The sequence below is a fragment of the Macrotis lagotis genome, chromosome 4 (genome assembly GCF_037893015.1).
Source record: "Macrotis lagotis isolate mMagLag1 chromosome 4, bilby.v1.9.chrom.fasta, whole genome shotgun sequence".
Classification (NCBI taxonomy): Eukaryota; Metazoa; Chordata; class Mammalia; order Peramelemorphia; family Peramelidae; genus Macrotis; species Macrotis lagotis.
In genome coordinates this window covers 136,565,384-136,587,649 of record NC_133661.1, presented here as the reverse complement: position 1 = coordinate 136,587,649, position 22,266 = coordinate 136,565,384, and the positions used below count along the sequence as shown (strand labels likewise).

The 22,266-nt window shown below is 36.1% G+C and overlaps 1 long non-coding RNA gene across 1 annotated transcript in view; it reads right to left on the bottom strand.

Annotated features, from left to right (window-relative positions):
• Nucleotides 1–771: 771 nt before the first annotated feature.
• The window catches only part of LOC141521531 (uncharacterized), a 159,423-nt gene continuing 137,928 nt past the window's right edge, over nt 772–22,266 (bottom strand). The window contains exons 2-3 of the long non-coding RNA XR_012477997.1: nt 1,293–1,475; nt 772–1,193 (exon numbers count right to left, since the gene is read on the bottom strand). This is a non-coding gene — a long non-coding RNA (uncharacterized LOC141521531). The remainder of the gene's footprint in view (nt 1,194–1,292; nt 1,476–22,266) is intronic.

Sequence of the window (22,266 nt, the reverse complement as noted above, 5' to 3'; positions counted from 1 at the left end):
ATGTTGATTGCCATGAAGTTTGAAAGAGGATATTGTTTTGAAGTCTAATATGAGAAGGTAAAAGACAGAGCCAATTATAAAAAGGAAAAAGGGAGTCAGCTAGCCTTTTAAGAAGTCTGTCAAAGTTAAAAAAGAACTCTCCAGTTTGAAAATTCTCTGTTTTAACCATATATTTTCTTAATTTTGTGATTGTGACTTGAAATTAGCAAATCATTAGAGATAAGTTTTCTTTTTTAAGTCAGTCAAATTCTCCTAATTGACATATAATTCTGAGTACCAAATTGGAAAACTGAGGATTTTTATCTTCAAAAATGAAAGGAAATGATTGATTTTTAATATTTAAAAACTTACAATTTTCTCCTCACACTTTTGTGAGTCAGCTAGCTGGCACAGTGGATAGAGGTTCAGCCCTGGAGTCAGAAAGGCCTTAGTTCAAATATGCATAGCCTCAGGCATACATTAGTTGTGTGACCCTGGGTAAGTCACTTAACCCTGTTTGCTTCAGTTTCTCATCTGTAAAATGAGTTAGAGAAGGAAATGGCAAAACACTTCCATATTTTTGCCAAGAAAATCCCAAATGAGGTAAGAAAAACTCAGACACTACTGACAATGACAACAACCAAAAGCACAGGGTCTGGCACATAGCAAGACTATTTATCATGCTTATTCCCTTGCCTCTCTCTCTCTCTCTCTCTCTCTCTCTCTCTCTCTCTCTCTCTCTCTCTCTCTGTCAATGTCATAAAGCTATTATAAATGTAGTTCCCAATCAGGATACCTAAGTTGGGTCCTCAGGAAGACCCCACTTCAGTTTCAATACATTGTCCATAAAACAATACACTGAAAACCATTGGGTGTGAGCCTCAACTGGTTCATTTAACTTTTATTAACCAATGGACACAATTATTTGCAGAAATGGATTAGGAAGAACAGTAGAAATAAAACTTCTCTATCAGAAAGGTTAAGTTGCAAGTTCCCACAATAACTAAAGCATATGAGTAAAGAGATACTAGAAGAGAAATATCTGCATCCAAAATAACTCTAACCTCTGACATTGGCTCTTCTCAGGGTGTACTCACTTTGTTCTGTCTTGGTACATTGTTCCTTTAGAGATATTCACTCCACTAGGCTCCCTGGATATACTTCCCTCTGTGGCTCACTACTTGGACACTGCTCTCAGATGAGTGGGATATCTCCTACTCCAAGAGACAATTTTCAAATGTTGATGGCATAGAAAAAAAATGCCTTGCCCCAAGTCTCTAAGAAACACATGAGAAAGGGCAAAAAGCAGTTACCTTTTAAAAGAATTGGCTTCTTCCTTCATAGCTGGCTCTCTTTTTAACTGTCAGAAATGACAGATTCCTCACAGGTTATTTTTGCTTTTTAGAAGCCACCGGGGGCATAGATGATCTTCAGTTAGTCAATGACAAGACACTTTAAAATCCCACTGAGTTGATTAAGAAACTTCTCCATGTCTCCTAAAAGAAAAACAAATATTTCTTTATAGAAATTTATCACTGGTCAAATTCAAGGATATATGAAATGAAACAAATGAAAGAAAAAAGTCTGAAAGAAGTAAACTCATGCTTTTCTTTGTTACTTGATCCTTATGTACTAAGCTTCAAAAGCTCCAAATATTTTTAGAAATGACAAGTATGTGGGGGAGGGGGGTAATCTAGTTGGCACAGTGGATAGAGCACCAGCCCTAGAGTCAGGAGAACCCATATTCAAACCTGGCCTCAGGCATTAGCTAGTTGTGAAACTCTGAGCTAATCATTTAACTCCAATTGACTCAAAAAGAAAAAGAAAAAAGTGGGGTAGGGAGGAAATAACAGCAATGTCTTTGCTTCAATTGTCATATGATAATTTACCTGGGATTAGCTACTATAAAATATCAGAAAGGAAAAAAAATGCTTCCATACTGAACCATAAAAGTTAACTTCCAAAAGGGTTTCATCTAGTTAAGAGATGATCTGTCTAGGCTTTAGATCATTTTATCCTGGTTTTAACCATTTTTAAAAGGAGTATCCTTTCCTAAAGCTAATATACATCCTCTTCATGATGTCATTTGTCCTCAAATGAAGGATGAAAAATAACAAGTTTATACTAAGACTAAAACAATCTCTATAAGTACTTTGAATATTGGCATGGAGTATAACAGGTAGGGGCAACTAGGTGGTGCAGTAGATACAATACTGTTCTTGGAATCAGAAGGACAGGTGTTCAAATCCAACCTCAGACACTTGACACTTACCAGCTGTGTGACCTTGAGCAAGTCACTTAACCCTCATTACCTCACATTCAGAGCCATCACCAATCATCCTGATTCATATCTAGCCACTGGACCTAGATATTTTGGAGGAGAAAGTGAGGCTAGTGACTTAGTACAGCATTGTCTCATTCAGATTCAATTCATGTGCTTGTCATCATATCAAATCCCTGAGGTCATGATCTTCATGAAGAATAAGGGCAAACATCAAGAGACAGATTACCAGAGAGGAAAGAGTGATGGACTTAGAGTAAAGTAGGAGAAATGTTAAGAGAAATAGGCTCTAAAATTAATCTTTCCCCTCTGCACTGACTATGTACCTTACATTACCAGTGACCCCAATCCCATTCTGCAAGCTATGAAATGAGATCAATGAACTTTTAGTATAGTAGCTTATCCAGCCCTGTTAAGGACTCAGTAAATCCCTGCTCACAGGCTCAAAAACCCTTACCAATAAAACAATGGATTGAGATAATTAAGAATTAGCTTGAGAGAATTAAGTACTATCCCTCATCCACATACCTCTCATTGCCTCATCTCTGTTCTCTGAGCTATCTGCCCCATCTACTTCTCTAGTCCTCCTTCAAAGTTCAGTTCACTCCTCACTTGAGTTGCTTCTCTGTCTTTGGAGGAGACCTACCTAACCAGTAGGTAGTGGAGAATAACTTGCTCTGGGTTACCTAACCCCTGGTTGCTTGTCTTCCTGTGAGAGCAGCCCACTCTAGGGGAGTGTTACTCCAAATAATTCCTCTTAGCTATCCTGGATGGCCTCACCAGCCCAGTTTGTGACTGTTTCTTCTTTACTTAACTATACTAGTTCCACTGGAATTCACTGTCTTGCTGCTTCTCCAAAGAACTTAATGTGAACTTCTTGTAGTCACTTGTAAAATTTATGTAGTAATTTGTGAACTTTTTGTAGTGACTTGTACACTTTTGTGCAACCTGAGAATTAAAATGTAATTCTTTTCTTATCCTCCTGAGTCCAAGTTGGTGATTTCTTCACCCAAAATAAACTCATATGGATCATTAAGCCCCCTCTCCCTAAGCCTATTTTTTTCTCATCTTTGCCATGAAGGGATTTTTTGGGGGGGAGTTGGTCAGTGTTACTGTAAGGTACATGATCATTGCAGAGGGAAGAAATTAATTATAGAACATCTTTCTCTTAACATTTCCTCTACTCCAAGAATACTTGTCAAATGCTGACTTTGCCACCTATTTGCTATGTGACTTTGGGCAAGTCATTCAACTCATGTTTTTCTTTATAAAATAATAAATTAGTTGAATCATAGGATTAAAGCTGGAAGGGACCTTTATCATCATTTAATTCAACTTCATGATTTTACAGATGAGAAAACATGACCTCAGATATCAAGAGACTTGTTCAAAGTTATATAAATATCAAGTGGCAAAGTCAGAATTAGAATTCAGGTCTACTGAATCCAAATCAAATAATATTTCCATTGCATGAGTTTTCCATTAGGGTTCAATGAAGTATTATATAGAAAAGCATTCTATAACAGTAAAGCATCATACACATGTGAGTTACAATAAGGTGTATCCTGATACGTTTAAACTATATCTTGAAAATCTATTGTTAAGTTTTCAGTTTGAGCATTTTTAATACCTTGGAAATGATTTATGAATCACAGCATGATTTATTGTTCTGTTGGTTTCTAGATTTAATTTTTAAAAAACATCTAGGTGGTTCAAGTTGAAATTTGACCTTACTTACTAGTTGTGTGAACCTGGCCGATTAATTTAATCTCTGTTTGCCTTAATTCACTGGAGAAAGAAATAGCAAATTGCTCCAGTATCTGCGCCAAGAAAATTCCATAGACAGTGTGGTCTGCAGGCTCACAAAGAATTGGACATGACTGAACAATAACAACAGAGTAAATAAAGAGATGGAGAAAATATTAAAAATAAAAAGTATCAGTTGTACCTTTTTTTGGAGAGCAGATTTCTAATCATTTATCAGCAAATCATTGATTATGATTATTATTACAATGCACAGGGGTTGTTATTTAATCCCGCCATATTGGGATCATTTCTTTTCTCAGGTATTTTTTTCAAATAAATGATGAATAGTCTTAAATTATGTTAATTAAATGGAATTCACACCTTTGAAGCATGAGCTATTAAGGAAATACCTAAGATTTAGAGAGACTTTAACATTTTTTAAATACTAAGCCAGGTCCTTGGGTATTTGACCTAAAATATAGGATGGATCATTAAACTTAAATTTTGAGAACTGAGCTTCTTGTCAGAATGGTACTAAAGAGAAAAAACAGTGATGTAGCAGAGGATTGGATTTGTAATCCAAGGGTCTCTGGATCTGGCTCTGTCCCTTACCTGTGTGATCTTGATCTCATCACTTAACTTCTTAAAACCTCAACTCCTTCTCTATAAAAAGAGGGAGTCTAACCACCATAGGTGGCCTCCATCTCTCTTCCAATTCTAAATCTATGATCATGTAATTGTAGTATATCTAGTATATCATCACTGAACCAGAGATCTCATTCATGTATATATTCCTTCTGGCAGTATAGACTGCAACTCATCCATGCTTCCCCATCCTGTGCATTTCTCGGCTGTATCCTTCCATGAATCCTCTACATAGAATCAGAATACTAGAAGTCTTTCGTTATCTCTTGAGCTTGCTAAGAACATGTTCATCTAATTCCAAAAGATATTTCTTGAATAATATTACTAGTAATATGATACAGTCCATTTATAAATATACTACATCTTTCTTTTACCTTTTGTTCACTTATACCTTTAGTTCTTCATAGCTTGTAGTATCCTAAAATATGCAACCCTTCAAACCCTTCAAAACTTTAATAGAGTAGGGGCTGCTAGGTGGGGCAGTGAATAGAGCACTGGCCTTGGAGTCAGGAGTACCTGGGTTCAAATCTGACCTCAGACACTTAATAATTACCTAGACATGTGGCCTTAGGCAAGCCACTTAAACCCACTGCCTTGAAAAATCTAAAAAAAAAAAACTTTAATAGATCTGTGATCTCACCAATATGGCTATTTTTTTTATTAGCATAGATTGAAACTTAATTATGCCTCTTTATCCTGTTATTCTTGTTCATGTTCTTCCATAGATTTCCCCTATTGAAGATCTTAGCCAATGTGCTAGAGGTCTTCATATATTTCTTCAATACAATGTTGGTTCTTTTGGTCTTTGGACATGATAGAACTCAGTCTGTTGATTTCTTTCTTCACTTCTCTTGTCACTTAGCCTCAATTTCCTTCTTTCTTCTTGTTTCAATTTCAGCAAGAATGTCCAAATTAATATAGTTTGGAACCTTCAGCAACATGTCTACTTCTTGATCATTGAACATTGTTCTTATAATTAAATTAACAACAATCAAATTAATATTTACTGTTAGTTCAAAAACTGAGTGATTCTTAGTACTCTCTACCAGATCTTATCACTCTGCTCTCAACACCATAGATGTATTTGTATTTGTATTTGTTTCATAGTTTGCCATTAACTTCTGCTGATATTCCTGCTCACAGATAGTTAAGTGTATCTTGAAAAAAGTCTTAGTTTGTTGCTTGGGCCACTCTTAGATAAATAGATAGATATAAAAACATATACATGTGTGTGTTTAAGTAGCATTATTTGTCATTTGTACCCCCTTTCTACTATAAGGGAGAGACAGTTTGGGAAATAAGTAAATTCATCATTCTTCCACTACAATTCATTTCAGCTCTTCTGTTTATGTTTCACAATGCCCCAAGAATCTCATGCACCTATGCAGAGCAGATTTATAAAAGATTATTTAAAACTCTTGAAGAAAACTACTTTCAAAGCAGCTCACCTTCTAGTCTGAAAATCCAACAGATCTCAATTCAACATTCTAATTGTACATTATTGTAGTGGGTCACTAATTGTACATTTATTGTAGTGGCTCACTTTACAGATGGGGAAACTGAGACAAATAGGATGAAGTGACTTGCCCCAGGATAACATAATTAGTAAATGTTTGAGGTTGGATTCAAATTTGGGGAATCCTGGCTCAAGGATTAGTGCTTTATCCACTTCACCACCTAGGGCTCCTCATTAGAGATTGCCATCTTTTATCTTAAGAGAGTTTCAGTCTTCAAGACTTTTCCAGGAAAATGCTAACCTTTTTAAACCCTAGCCTTTAACAGGTCTCAGTTTGACTGAGACAACACCCATATAGTAATTTAGGCTAGGTAAGTAACAAATGAGGCAGAGATAATTGTTTTAATCTAGTCAAAAAAAATCACTCTGGAAGGGGAAGACCCTCAGGGTTTCTAGTCAAACCAGAAACACTTTGTATTTACATTCACTCTGAGCCAATCGGGACTCAAACAATGACCAAGTGAGGCTTGAGTCATCCCCAATTCTCCTTATTCATATCTGGCAACTGAACCCAGATGACTCTGGAAGAAAAAGTGACTTTGCAAAGCTCTCCCTCACTTAAATCCTATTCACTTGTATGTCATGGCATCACATTCCTAATGTCAGAGTCTTCAAGAAGTGACAAACAAAAGGAAAATGCTGATACCACTCAATGTGTATAGTTCTAGCTACTGGGAGGTTGAGGCTGATTTATTTTTTGAACTCAGGAGTTCTAAACCAATGGTTTAAGTGTCTACATTAAGTTCAGTTTCAATATTTTGAGCTATTAGGAGCAGGGATCACTAGCTTTCCTGAAGAAGAGCAAATAAATCTAAGTTGGAAACAGCATAGGTCAAAGTTCCTGTGCCAATCAGGATTCTGCCTTGAAAAATTCCTGCTCTTCCAGCCTAGGCTAAATGGGGAAATACAGTATTTTTATTAAAAAAATGTTAATTCTATAGGCCTAAATAGCTGTAAAGAATTATCACCTTGGGGGCGGCTAGGTGGAGTAGTGGATAAAGCACTGGCCCTGGAGTCAGGAGTACCTGGGCTCAAATCCGGTCTCAGACACTTAATAATTACCTAGTTGTGTGGCCTTGGGCAAGCCACTTAACCCTGTTTGCCTTGCAAAAAAAAAAAAAAAAACCTAAAAGAATTATCACCTTGATGGAGACTGAAAATTTAGGGGAAATAAAAAACAGGAAAGAAGAAGATTGAAAATCTTTGTATATATTTCATGGTTTTGACTGTCCCAATTTATAAATATAAATAAATTGATAGGCGGCATAGGGAAAAGATTTTGTTTTCTTTTAATTTGTTTAATTTTGTATGGGAAGAGTGGAGCTGAGGAGATAGCATTTGTATTGGAGATAATATAGAAATTTCTTGTTCTTTTTATGTATCATTCATGCCTTGCATACAGTATATCTGTAATACACTGGAAGAGATTAAACAGTAGTGTTTTCCTCCATAGTTAGGTCCTATTTCTTGAACCGCTCTCATCCCTCCACCCTAACCTCAAGAAAAAGGGATGAATCAGATATATTGTCATACTTTGAACCTTTAGAAAAAGAAATAGTGAGTTCAAAGAATATCACTATTGATTAAAGATTAATTCAGCTTCATTTCTACATAATATTAATAAGAGTTTAAAGCAATTTTTTAAATTGGGAAAGCAAAGTATTGAAATCATAGTACTTCAGCAATCATCCATTATCTCACATTGCTACCAGACAATGCAGGCATTGGCAAAATCTCCATTTCAGTATTTAGAATCTATTATAAGATTCTCTATAACCAGACAATTACATCCCCCTAGATTTCATAGTTCCAAAGTTCAACCTATATATTTCTATTTTTAGTCAGCCTGATATCTCCTTTCTTTAACAATCATTTTCTGATGGGAGGATGGAGAAAAGGAAAGCAAATGATGGTAAAAGTCTGAAATTTTGCATATTCTATATGCAAAATATATTTAACACAAAAAAAATTTCACTGATCACAACCATTATCCTTAATGGATACTGACAATGAATGGTTTAAATAACACACAATTATTAACATTTTCATTAGTTGCATTTTTTTAGAAAGTAACCATCTTTGTTGATTATCATTGTAGGAAGTAGTAGATAACTTTACTTGATTAGTTATTAGAAGAGACTGCACAGAATGAAATGAGGAGAGAAATATCTTGGATTTTTTTTTTTTACTTAGAGAGCTATAGCAAGTTTTGGCAAAAATCTTTATCAGACAAAGTGAAAAAATTAAACCAGTGATTTCCTGTACAGATAATCTCTATATTTCAGAATAATCCATGTGACAAGCTTTTTAATAGATATTTGAATTCACAAATCATTATCAGTACTTTATATACTTCAATGAATCTTTTGTCTAAATGAGCCAACTTCCTCTAGGGTTTTTTCCCCAATCAGTTCTATATTCTCTTATAATCATATGAATAAGTTGCTTAACAAATTATTAGAAATTATGGTATGATAGTTCTTAACATTCTCAAATAACTGGCAAGCAATATTCAAATTATATATTTACCAGTATGATTCTGACACATACCTGGAAGGGATGGATAGACACTCACTAGGTGTGATTTCTATTCTGAAGGACCCACCCAAGGTAATAATGAGACCTTCCCTTAGGCATTTTGGGTTAGTTTTTCCTTGAAAGGTATTAAACCTATGTTTTAACTTTAATTGACTCAATAATCCCTTGAGTCTATTAAAGTATAAAATATGTTTAATACCTTTTAAGGAAAAAATCAACCTAAAATGTCTAGGGGAAGACCTTAGGGTATTATTCCAATGATAAGTGAGGAAAGAGTTTATCCCAGACTTGGAAAATGACCTAAGGAGTTGGGAGATGGAGTGTTATATGTGAAGAGGAAGAGCAAGAAGTCCACTTGGGTTAGACTGTAAAGTAAAGGAGTCCAAGGAGTAGTGTGATTCAATAATGGCAATTTGCTTCACATGAAGTATGAGTCAAAGTCAACATAATTTCACATTTAAGCCTTGCTGGTCAAGTCTACTTTACTTGGTCCTTCCTGCAGATGCCACTCCTCCTCCTAGCACTATCCCAGATCTAAATATCTGATACTGGTAAGATATGACAAAATGAAAACTATTGTTTTAGGAGTCTAGTACTGTTTCATTGGATCCAAAGCTCTTCAAGATTATCAGGCCTTGACACTTTTGGAAGTTAAATCTCTTCTGTAACACACAACCATTCTTATCTATTATTTTTAAGTTTAGCAAGGATTCAGTGGATGGAGATTTGGTTTGAATTGAGGTTCTTTTAACCAAATTCCAATGTCAAAATAGGTTATATACAGGGCAAAAGGGACAAACTATATCAATATATCATAATATAATAAACTAGCCTAATAATAATAATAATAATAATAATGTTTGTGCTTCATTCTTGAAGAAGACTATGACATTAGGGAAGTGATAACAAGCACATGAATTGGATTTGAGTGAGGGGGTACTGTGTTAAATCAAACAGTCTCACCTGCTCCTCCAGAGCCATCTGGGTCCAGTGATCAGAAATGGATCAGGACTGGACATGGCCCTGAATGGGAGGCAATCAGGATTAAGTGATTTGCCCAAGGTCACACAGCTAGTTAGTGTCAAGTATCTCAGGCCAGATTTGAACTCCTGCTCTCAGAACTACAAGACCAGTGCCTTATCAAAAATGCTACCTAGCTGTCCAAGTAACTATCTTATGGGGTTTGCTATTTGCATGTTTCTTGGAATATCTGTCTATACACAATAGTCTTTCTCAAAGTATGATTCAGGGACCCATGAGGATCTCAATAAAACCTTTCAGGGGATCACAAGAGATCACAAGGTTAAAACAACTTTTGTAATGATACTTTTCTAATGCAGTAAATATCAATAGATATAGCTCACATAAACAAAAAAAATTTGGTGGGGTTACTCAATAATTTTTTTCAGAATATAAAGGGATTCTGAGACAAAAAAAAAAAACAAAAAACAGACAGACAGCTAGACTTTATTTTTTGATCTCTTAAGAGTTGAACGCTGGAGGGTAGAATCGTTATGGTGGAATGGAGGCAAGAATTCCCTTAAGCTCTCTCCCAGATCTTTAATTAATGACTGCAGCCTAATTCTAGAGTGGCAAAACCCACAGAAAGATTGGGTGAAACAATTTCCCAGTCCAAGACAACTTAGAAGACACATGGGAAAGGTCTATTACACCAGGGTTAGAAAGCACAGAGCAGGCAAAGCCTGAGCAAATTGACTCCAGCCATCCAGAACAACCAGTAGGGCACCTGGTTCCCTGGGGGTGCCTGGGTCCATAGAAGGAGTGACAGTCTCCAGACCTCTTAACCCAGAGATTGCCAAGGACAACTTGGGGGTTCAGTTGGAAAATTTTGGCTCCCCCCAGGGACCAGGAGCAGTCCTGGGGAGCCACCTGGCACCTGCTTTCAGGGTGCTCAGCCCACAGATGATAAGAAGTCTCTGCTATCTATCCCCAAGGCAGGATTCTGTGGCTTGGCCAGTGCTTAGATCCAGGCTGCAGTTTGGGACTCCAGTCTCAGGAAAAGGGGCTTTAACTGCCAGAGCAGAGTAAGGGCCTTCCTCACAGTTCCAGGGCAGAGGTGAGTGCTTATGGTTATCAGCAGATCAGAGCACAGGCCAGGAGAGTAATCAGATCCTCTTATAAGAACTTGAAGGAATTGAAGTCTCTGGGGGCTGGAAAATCCTGCCCAAAACTTGGGATAGTGTGTTCTCCACCTTGGAAACAGAACTCCACCTTCTTGCTTTTGTTTTCCGGGAGTTTTGGGGGTTTCGTAAGGCAAACATTTTGGCCCTATGGAGGATCAAAAGACACACGCACTCAGTAGACAACAAAATCAAAATTTCTGTATGCAAGGCCTCCAAGTAAAATATTAATTGGTCTCAGCCTATGGGAGAGCTCAATTTTTTTTAAAATCAAGTAATGGAGATAGAGGAAAAATTGGAAAGAGAAATGAAGCAATGCAGCAAAAGTACGAACATCAAGTCAACAGCTTGATGAAGAAGGTACAAAAAAAGATGCTGAAGAAAATAACATCTTAAAAACAAATCAGTTTAGGTCAAATGGAAAAATCAGTCCACAAGGTCAATGAGGAGAAGAATGCCTTAAAAAGCAGAATTGACCAAATGGAAAAGTAGATACAAAAGTTTACTAAAGAAAATAATTCCTTCAAATACAGAATGAAACTAAGGGAAGTTAGTGAGTTGGAGAAATCAAGAAACAATAAAATAAAACCAAAAGAATAAAAAACTAGAACATGTGAAATATCTCACTGGGGGAAAAAATGACCTGGAAAACAGATCCAGAAGAGATAATTTAAAAATTATTGGAGGGGTAGCCAACATGGTGGCATGAGAACAGGCTTTCCCAGGAGCTCTCTCCAAAAATATTTCAAAAACCTTACAATATAACTCTAACTAAATTTTTGAGAGACAGAGCCCACAGAAAGATCCAGTAAGGCAATTCACCAACCCAAGGTAACCTGGGAAATAGTGGCAAGGTTTTTTCACATGTAGTTGGAGTGGGGAGCAGCATGCTGGAGCTAAGGAGCTTCAGCCTTCTGGGAATAACCCCAAGGCTCCTGGGTCCCTGGGAGCCCAGGCTTCTGGCAGCAGAAGCAGTTTCCTGACCTGCCACCCCAGGGAGCACCAAGCACAACTTAGAAGATAAGCAGGGAAACCTCTGCCACAACAAGCATGAAACCCAGGCCAGGGTGGCCCTCCTCAGCATGGCCAGGGCCATCAACACAGCCCAGATACCAGGAAACAGAAGCAGGCCTGTGGAGCTGCCCAGCAGGGAGCCACCCAGTAACTGCTTCCAGAGTGCTCAGCCTATGAAAGGTAAGGGAGTGGAGGGAGACTTCCAAGGTCTATCCTCTGTCCCTGGGACGGGACTCTGGGAATCTGACCATATTCAGACCTTGGTCATAGTCTGGAGCCCCAGAGGGGTGAGCTTGCAGGCCATTCAACAGACCATGAGAACAGTCAGAGCCTCACCTACTGATGTCCTTGCAGAGGTGTCCTAATAATACTCAAAAGTTCAGGAGGCACCCCCAAAGAAGGCATGGCTGGAGAAATGAGTAAACAGAAAAAAAGAACCTAACCATAAACAATTACTTTGGTCCCATGGAGGACCAAAACACACACTCTGAAGATGAGAAAATGCAAGCTTCTGCAACTAAAGACTCCAAGAAATATAGAAGCTGGGCTCAGGCTATGACAGAGCTCAAAAAAGATTTTGAAAAACAAGTAAGGGAGGTAGAAGAAAAATTGGGAAGAGAAATGAGAGAGATGCAGGAAAAACATGAAAACAAAGTCAACAACTTAGTCAACGAAATCCAAAAAATTGCAGAAGAAAATGACATTAAAAAGCAGTTTAGACAAATGGATAAAATAGTTCAAAAAGTTATTGAGGAGAAGAGTGCTTTAAAAAGCATAATTGACCAAATGGAAAAGGAGATAAGAAAGCTCTCTGAGGAAAGCAATCCTTCAAATGTAGACTGGAGCTAAATGAATCTCAGGACTTTGCAAGAAATCAAGACAATAATTCAACACCAAAGGAATGAAAAACTAGAAGAAAATGTGAAATATCTCATTGAAAACACAACTGATCTGGAAAACAGATGCAGAAGAGATAATTTTAAAATTATTGGGCTACCTGAAAGTCATGATCAGGAAAAGAGCTTTGACTTCATCTTTAAAAACTTTCTACAGGAAAATTGCCCTGATATTAGAAATTGAGAGAATCCTCCAATCTCCTCTGGAAAGAGATCCAAAAAAACCCACACACACCCAGGAATATTATAGCCAAATTCCAGAACACCCAAGTCAAAGAGAAAATATTGCAAGCAGACAGAAGGAAACAAATTAAATATCATGGAGTTTCAGTCAGGACCATATAGGATTTAGCAGCATCCACATTAAAGTCTCATAGGGCTTGGAATATAATATTTTGGAAGGCAAAAGAGCTTGGAATGCAACTGAGAATCAACTACCCAGCAAAACCGAAATCCTCTTCCAGGGCAAAAGATGGATTTTCAATCCAGGGGAATTTCAAATGTTCCTGTTGAAACAGCCAGAGCTGAACAGAAAGTTTGATCTTCAAGTATAGGACTCAGATGAAACAGAGAGGGTGGGTGAGAAGGGTAAATTATGAGGAACTTAACTGCTGCATGGAAAGATGATACTGATAATACTCATATGAATCTTCTCATTTAATAGAGAAATTAGAAGGAGCTTATATAGACAAGGCATAATATATTGTAAAATGGAGTCAATGGGTGAAAAGGAAATGCACTGGAAAAAAGGAAAGGAGAGGTGGAATAAACTAAGATATTTCATGTAAAAGAGTCAAGAAATAATTGTATGGAAGGGGTTAAGGTGAATGAGGGAGCCTTCATTCTCATTGGATATGGCTCAGAGAGGAAATAGCATACACACTCAATAGGGTATAGATATATAGAAGAAAAAGGAGAGAAGGGGGATGGGGGGAAGGGGAATGTGGGTGATAGAGGAGAGGATACATCATAGCAGAAGTTAGTCAGATATAACACATTTTATTTTTTACTTTTTGCAAGTTGGTGGGATTGGGTAGCCTATCTGGGACCATGGGGCCAAGTGGTTGCTGGGTCTCTGGGATAGGACATAGACTTGGGGCCTCTTGGCTCCAGGACCAGTGCTCTGTCCACTGTGCCACTCAGCTTCCCCACAACACATTTTTGAAGAGGGACAGAGTGAAAGGAGAGAGAAAATATAATAGACAGGATTCAGATGAAACATAGAAAGGATAGATAGAAAGAGCAAATTATAAGAGATGTAATGATGTCAAACTGTTTGTATTCATGTAAAAGAAGATGATACTTTTGACTCATATGGAAGGATCATATATAGACAAGGCACAGGAGGGAGTTGAATATGAAGGTATAATATATTATGAAGATGGAGTTAATAGCCAAGAAAAGAATATGCTGGGAGAAAGGGAAAGGGAAAGGAGAAAGAATTGTTTGAGCTATTTCACATAAAAGAGGTAAGAAAAACTTTTTGCAATGGGAGGGAATGTGAGGGGGAGTGAGTGAGTCTTCACTCTTGTCAGAAGTGGCTCAGAGAGGAAATAACATACACACTCAATTGGGTATAGAAATCTATCTTACCATAGAGGAAAATAGGAGAGGGAAAGGGGTGGGGGAAAAGGGGATGGGGCAGGTTATAGGGGTAAAAGAGAGAGAGAAGATCATGTTGAAAGTAGTCAGATAAAGCACATTTTTGAGGTGAGACAGAGTAAAAAGAGAGAGAGAGAGAATAGAATAAATGGGAATGGGGAAGAATAGAATGGAAGAAAATATATAATAGCAGCTGTGTGAAAAAAAAATTGAAGCATTTTTTTCTGATGGACTTATGACAAAGAAAACTATCTATCAAAGACACAGATGATGGTATCCGAATACAGACTGAAGCATACACACACAAAAAAAAAGAGTTTAAGACTTTTCTATGACTATCTAAGGATTGTGTTGCAATTCCCCCTAACCAATCATCAGTCATCAAAATCATTTCAAGAAAATTTTATCGAGTACCTACTAGGAGCAAAATATTAGGTTAGGCCCTGAGATTATGAACATAACATAAAAACAAAGAAAATCCCTGCTCTCAAAGTACTTATATTATCTTATCCATGTGATCAAGATTTAGAGCTTAAAATCATAATTTGTAATAAAAGATATTTGAAGATATTTGAGTTAGATAAGTGAACTGAAGTATTATAGAAAATTAATACAACAGAGAAGTAAGCCTTCAGGGTGAACAATCATTTTGGTGATTGATATAATTCATATTTTAGAATTTGTTGCATGCAATCTAACCACCAAACTAAGGATAATATTCAGAAGCAAGATGAATTTTCATCTGTTGCGTAATAAATAATGCAGTTCAAAAAGTATACACTGGGGGGGGTCCTAATCAAAGAGAGGAAACTAGAGAATTAGTAGTCTCTTTAAGGAATGGGCAAATGGTTTTAGCAGTAGTAGGAGAGTCTAAGCAGAACAGGAAATGAGACATTTGGTGAGTATACATGACCATGAAAATGATATTATTCCACTGGGATAGGGACAAGACCATAACAAAGACTACCATTAGTACCACACAGAAGAAAAACGAAATTAGCAGGGGCTACAAGTTTACCAAGTTCCTCACTGGGTTTTGTTTGGTCATATAGTTTGTTGAATATAGTCACATAGAATACATTTGGCCAACAAAACAACTGGGCAAAGCCATGTGATTTTAAGTAAGGTCTTGTACCTTGTATCCAGGTTGCTATGACACAGGTAGAACACCATCTATTGGAAATTTATAACTGGTAGATAGTAGAGAGCACTGAAGCTAAGAATGGGGTAGAGGAAACTATCAGACAAATCTTGCTCATATTAGTTTGGGAATGCAGATGACTCTGCCTAGGTATAGGCATTCTATGCTTACTACCTGTGAATGAAATCCAGCAGATATAGCCAATGTTGAATGACAGAAGGCATTCTACCTTGCAGATGTGCATGCCAAAATAGCTGCTCTGCAGGGAACCCAAAGGAATGTTCAAATTATTAAATACTCACTTCACACATCAGCAAGGTTTTGCTTAAGATTCTGTAGTTAAATATTAGCATTATGTGAACTGAAAATTACCAGATGTGAAGGCCAGTTTTCAAAGAGGTAGAGGAACTAAAGACCAAATTGCCAACATTTGCTAGACTACAGAGAAAGCAAGAAAGTTTCAAAAAAATCTACTTCTGTTTCATTGACTGCACTAAAACTTTTGACTGTGTGGATCATAACAAAATGTGGCAAGTCCACAGAGAGTTGGGAGTACTTAATCATCTTAAATGACTCCTGAGAAACAGTTAGAACTAACCATGGAACAACTGATTGGTTTAAGATTGGAAAAGTAGTACAACAATGTTGTATATTGTCACCTTATTTATTTACCTTATATGAAGAGTGCATCATGTGAAGTGCCTGACTAAACTAATCAAAAGCTGGAATTAAGGTTTCTGGAGGAAATATCAAAAATCTCAGATACGCAAATTATATCACTCTGATGGCCAAAAGTGAAGATGAATTAAGAAGCTTATTGATAAGGATGAAAGAGGAGAGTGCAAAACCTGGCTTGAAGTTTACCATCAAAAACAAAAAGTCCTATTGGTCCCATCACTTCTTGGCAAATAGAAGAAGAAGAAATGGAAGCAGTGTCAGATTTTTCTATTCTTAGGCTTAAAACGATCACTGAAGATGGTGACTGCAACTATGAAATTCAAAGATACTCCTTGGAAAGAAAACTGTGACAAATCTGAATAATATTTTAAAAAGCAGAGAGATTGACTTACTAACAAAGGTCTGTTCAAAGCTATGGTTTTAGCAGTAGTAAAGTATGGCTGTGACTATAAATAAAACAGCACCTCAGAATCAATGTTTTCAAATTGTAATACTGAAAAAGACTTCTGAGAGTCCTTTGGACAGCAATGAGGTATATTAATATCATTCTGACTTTTCACTGAAAGGTCAAATACTGAAGTTGAAGCTTAAATGCTTTGGTGACATATCATTGGAAAAACACTGATGTCAAGAAAGATTGAGCACACAAAGAAAAGAGGATGGCAGAGTATGAGACAGATAGGCAATATCATGAAAATAATGAACCTGAACTTGGACAGATTTCAAGAGATAGTGGAAGATAGAAGGGCCTGAAGTGCCAGGTCCAAGTGGATATGAAGGTGCCTAATACCACTGAGTGACTCAAAAACAGCAACAACATAGAGTCACTCATAAGCTATAGAAAAGAATTTTTTTTTAAATCCCAACAGATGTGACCTTTGGTTGAATTGGTGAGCAATTTAGATTTGTTCTAAATTCTTCTGTTTATAATGGATGGCAATGGAACATTATCCTCTTTCTAGATGATACATTCTGTATCTTAAACTCAGCCTTTTCAGTAACTCTTTAATACTATGTATAGAGTATCTTGGCCAACATCAACTACTTCCAGTCAACTCTCCCCCTAACATCATGATCCATGGTTCACAGTTTGGAGACACAGCCTAACAACTGAGTTTTTCAAAACTGAAGTCCCTGCCTTAGCATACCTAAAGGAGACCTGGAAAAGAAAGTATTCACCATCAAAGTCTTTGATCCTATGTGATGGTTAAACAGCAAAAGAGATATGGACTTATCAACTGAAAAGATACTAAAGATGCATATTTATAAAAGTTTCATTTTCTACACTACAATCTTACTTGTCATAAGAAATATTGAGCCTTTCCAGTTCCATTACATAGAATCATAGATTTAGATCTGGAAGAGACCTAAGAGGAAATTGAGTTCAACCTCATTTTACAGATGAGCAAACTGAGAATCATATAACAATGATTTTATCCCCAATAAATATTTGTAGCAGTATGACCCAAGGTCTTCTTGGCTCCAATTCTAATACTTTAAACATTGTACTATTCTAACTCTCACCCTTTTATAGATATTAAAATCTCTTCCAATTAGAATCTCAGCTCCCTGAGAGTAGGAAGTCTTTTACTTTCTATTAATATATCAACTGCTTAGCATAGTCCTTTACACAAAATAAGCACTTCAATGGCTTTTTTCATTCATTCATTTAAGATACAGGTTAAGATATCCTCTGCTTCCAACATTCAATAGAAGGACTTGTGATGTTTAAATAGGTCATGCAGGAGAGGGAGGAAGGGGGAATTGTCATAGTAGAAAATCTGTGAGTACAACAATAGTAGTTCCACACAAATCCCAGGAACCAATGTATGTCTTTTACCAGTATAAGACTATCTCAGTGTAGTGTGTCTTCTACCTTATGTCGATCCATTTGTAATATTCATCAACCTATTAGAATTTGGCATGAAGCAAAATTAGCCATATCATCCTATGAGCATTTATAAGCAAAATTAAATGATCCCTAATTTGTCCTCAATGTGCATAATGAGCTGAATAAAAAAGTTAAAATAACATTCAAAAATGAAGTTCAGAAGAACGACTGAACTTAACTAAATATATGCCAGAAGCAATATAATGTTAAGCACCTTTAGGTATTAATTGAGACAAAGTATAATTGTAAAAGAATGGAAAATATTATTACCCCCCAAAATACTAAATAAGATATTGGGAAGTATCAAAACAATAAGCTTAGCTTTTCATTTCTATAAAATCTCTGTAAACATAGTACAAATATTTTAATAAAAATATGATCAGGAAACAAATGAGTTTTTATTTATGATTCTCTAGAGAAGTATCAGATATGTGGCCCAAAGGTCACATGTAGCCCACAATACTCCCATGAATGGCCCAAATCAGATTAAAATATGATTGAGAAATATTTAACAAAATAAGTAATAATACAATAAAACATATACAATATCAATATGTGGTTTCCTAAGTCAATATGAGACCCACAGGGATCTTTAAATATAGTTTAGTGGATCCCATTTCTTATTGAATTTCTCACCACTGCTTTAGTGCAAAGCAACAACATCCTTCTATGTTTCATCTTGTATCATTACAAAAAGTTTTTTTAACTTGATTAAACAAAAAAGTCAGCCTTAAATGCATTCCTCCAGTGAAATATTTCCCAAGCATAATAAGATTTTTAAAAATTCCTTAATAATCAAAAATGCATTAATAACATTAGGATCTTTTAGAGTAATAAAGGGCCATATAGTGAAGTTCCTACGTTTGTAGAGAAGGAAATTGAGGTTAGGTGACATATCCAATCTCATGCAAGTAGTAAGTAGAAATAGGATTCAAACACAGGTTCTCTGCCCCCAAGTCCAGTACCCTATGTTGTTATACCATGTTACATTTCAAACTCTTCTAATTGTCAGTACCAAAAAATAAAATTGGGACTCACATGACTGCTAAAAGCTTTCACCATGGTCATAGAGGGTATCCTATACAAAATCTAATTGGAGAAATTGCCTAAAAATGTACAATTTCAGTTGTCAGGAATATATAGATTTCTGAAAGAATAGGGAAAATTAAGAGATTTCTTATGGATATAGGAAAAACCTGAGATAGGACCTTCTATTTCAAGGAATTTAGCTACCTACTCCCGCTCTTTGGAGAGGCAACTTGCCACTCATCTTCAATACAAATGTCATTCTGTAGAATACTGGAAATGCTGCAATAGTTCAGTAAAGGAGAAACATACTAGACCCATATCTTTTAATAAATGCCACAAAAAAATAAAATGAATATACATATAACCTGAACATTAAAGTTCATACCATAAAGAAGAAGATAAAATCAAGCATCTTTGATAGCTATATTTTAGGGGAAGAATTCATAACTAAATGTGGAAGAGAGGTGAACAAAAATGATAAAATAGATACTTTCAGTTATGTAAGTGATAAACTTTTGCATGAACAAAATCAATGTAAAAAAAACAAACAAAATGGTTAAAGTGTTGATTCATAAAATAATTACAAATAAGAGCAATTCTGTTTTACCTTAAACCCAGAAAATTATGAAAAGCAACAAATGTTGAAAGTAACCAGTGATGAAGAGACAAGGAAAAAATGGACATTGTGCTATACTTTTGATCAAGCTATGAATTTGCCTTGCCATTCTGGAAAGAAAAAATTGGAATTGTTCTTTCAAAAAGTGACATAAATGTTCACAACCAACTTATTGATTCAGCAGATTGAGTGCTGGGTTTTAGAGTCAGAAAAACCTAAATTTAAATACATCTTCACATACTCATTAGTTATGTGACCCTGAGCAAGTCAATTAACCTTTGCCTCAGTTTTCTCATTTGTAACATGGACTAATCTACCTCCCAGGGTGTTTTGAACATTAAATAAAATAATATTTTTAAAGCACTTAGCATATGGTATGCACTATATAAGTGATAATTTTCTTCCTTTTCCCTTCCCCTTCTCTTTGACCTAGGAAGCTTACTACTTGGTTCATATCCCAAGTCAAAGTTTGAAAATAAATATTCATAGCAGCACTTTTGGTGAGAGCAAAGAATTTAAAATAGATGCCCATGAGTTGAAGAACAGTTAATCAGACTGGTCATTACAATGTGAACATAGTGCAATATTACTGTGATAAGAAATGTTGAACATAAGAACTCAAAGAAGCATGTAAAAAAATTGCATGAATTGATTCAAGGGGAAATAAAGTGAATAAGAAAACAATATACACAGAAACAATGTAAACAGAAAGAGCAAAAAAGTGAAATTATAACATGAAATTATAATGATCAAGTTTAGTCCCATGAGGTAAGGAACTATAGTTACAGTATGTTGCATATAATATTAGATGTGGCCAATATATTGGTTATATTACTGACCTGACTTTTTCTCTTTCATTATTTTGTCCATTCCAAAGTACAGCCGGACTTTGACTGCAAAGGGAGTTGAGTTGCTCCATTATGGTCCTCACCCTTTCTCAGGCCAGTGAATTTGATGGGTCATTATTATGCTCTCAGAGAAGTGTGCACATTCAAGCATTCAACATTTATTTAAATGTCTAGTATTAGCCAGGCAACTAGACAGAAAATAACAGACCTGAGTCTCAGACAGAGTCTAATCTATAGTGTATAAATAAGACAATACCAGAAATGAAAAAAGTGTGGTGCAAAAATAGTGAAGATGTGGTCCAAAAATAATACCCCTAGTTAGGGAATTAACAGATTAAGGGAAGGCAAGACCTACATTCAAAGCTGAGAATTCAACAAGCAGAAAGTTGCCAGACCTAGGATTCAGGTAGAAAAACACTGAACTCTGCAAGAGCAGGTCAGGGAGAATGGGGTTGGGGAGAGAGGGGAGAGGGGGAAAATACCATAAAGATAAGGGTCACAAACACATTACAGAGGAGGAAGCTTGGTGCTTTAACAATGATAATCGCTTCAGGCAAATGCAAAGTCAGCAACATTTCAAGGCAGCAGGTTTGCTAGTGAGGTCTTTTCCTTCAGCTGAATGCAATGCAACTCTTACAGCTGACCATGCAGTCACTGATGAATGGAGAAAGGATATATAAGAGGTGTCCAGACTACACACACCTTTGCAGCCATTTGAGAGTTCACTGGGGCGTTCCTGTTTCTGACCATAATATCCACTTAGGCTGAGTCCCAAAACAATAAATTAGCAGCCAGGAAAAGAACAAGTAAACAACTTTTCTCAAACTGTTGAATCAATCACAATAATCACAGCACATTTAAATAGCAATTAAAGGCTTATAAAAGTTTTCTTCACAACTTCCCTCTGAGTAACATAATATGAATATTTTACAGATGAGGAAACTGAAGCTTAAAGAGATTAAGAGATTTACCCGCTATCACTCAATTCATTTCTCTTTACTCCAGGGAATTATTAATTTGTTATATTTACCTTATTGAAATATTTGTGTCATGTCTCCTACTGCAACTGAAGATATTCTTACATATTGCCTGGCACATTGCAAGAATTTAATGAGTGTTCATTGACTGACTCACTGTTTCTGTTTTATTCAGTCTGAATATTAAGTAGTGGTAACAAGGCCAAGTAAATAGAGAACTGACCTAGAAGTCAGAGTTCCAAGTCCTGCTCATGTCACATACTGGCTATATGATCCAGACAATTATTTAACCTCTCAATGAACTAGGCAACTTTCATGTTATAAGTCACAAAGAAAATGATTTGGGAGTAGGAGTTTCCTCACCTGGAAGTTCCCTATATAAAATCACAGGTCCCTAGGCAAAAAAAAAAAAAAAAAAATATATATATATATATATATATATATATATATATATATATTGATCTTTCATGTAAATATGTCCACACACTGTGACATTTCTATCTTTTGTCTCCTTTGATTACACTATTTCTCTGGCCCAATTGAAGACTGATTTAGGCTCAAAGTCTAACTCAGAATGTACTCTCTTCAAAGTTTTCTTAAACTTCATAGTTACTCATTGATCTCCCCATTTCTAATCTTCAACAGCAAAAATATATGTAATACAATTCTATAAATGCATATACATATGTGGATATATATATATATATATATCAGAGAAAGAAAATTCT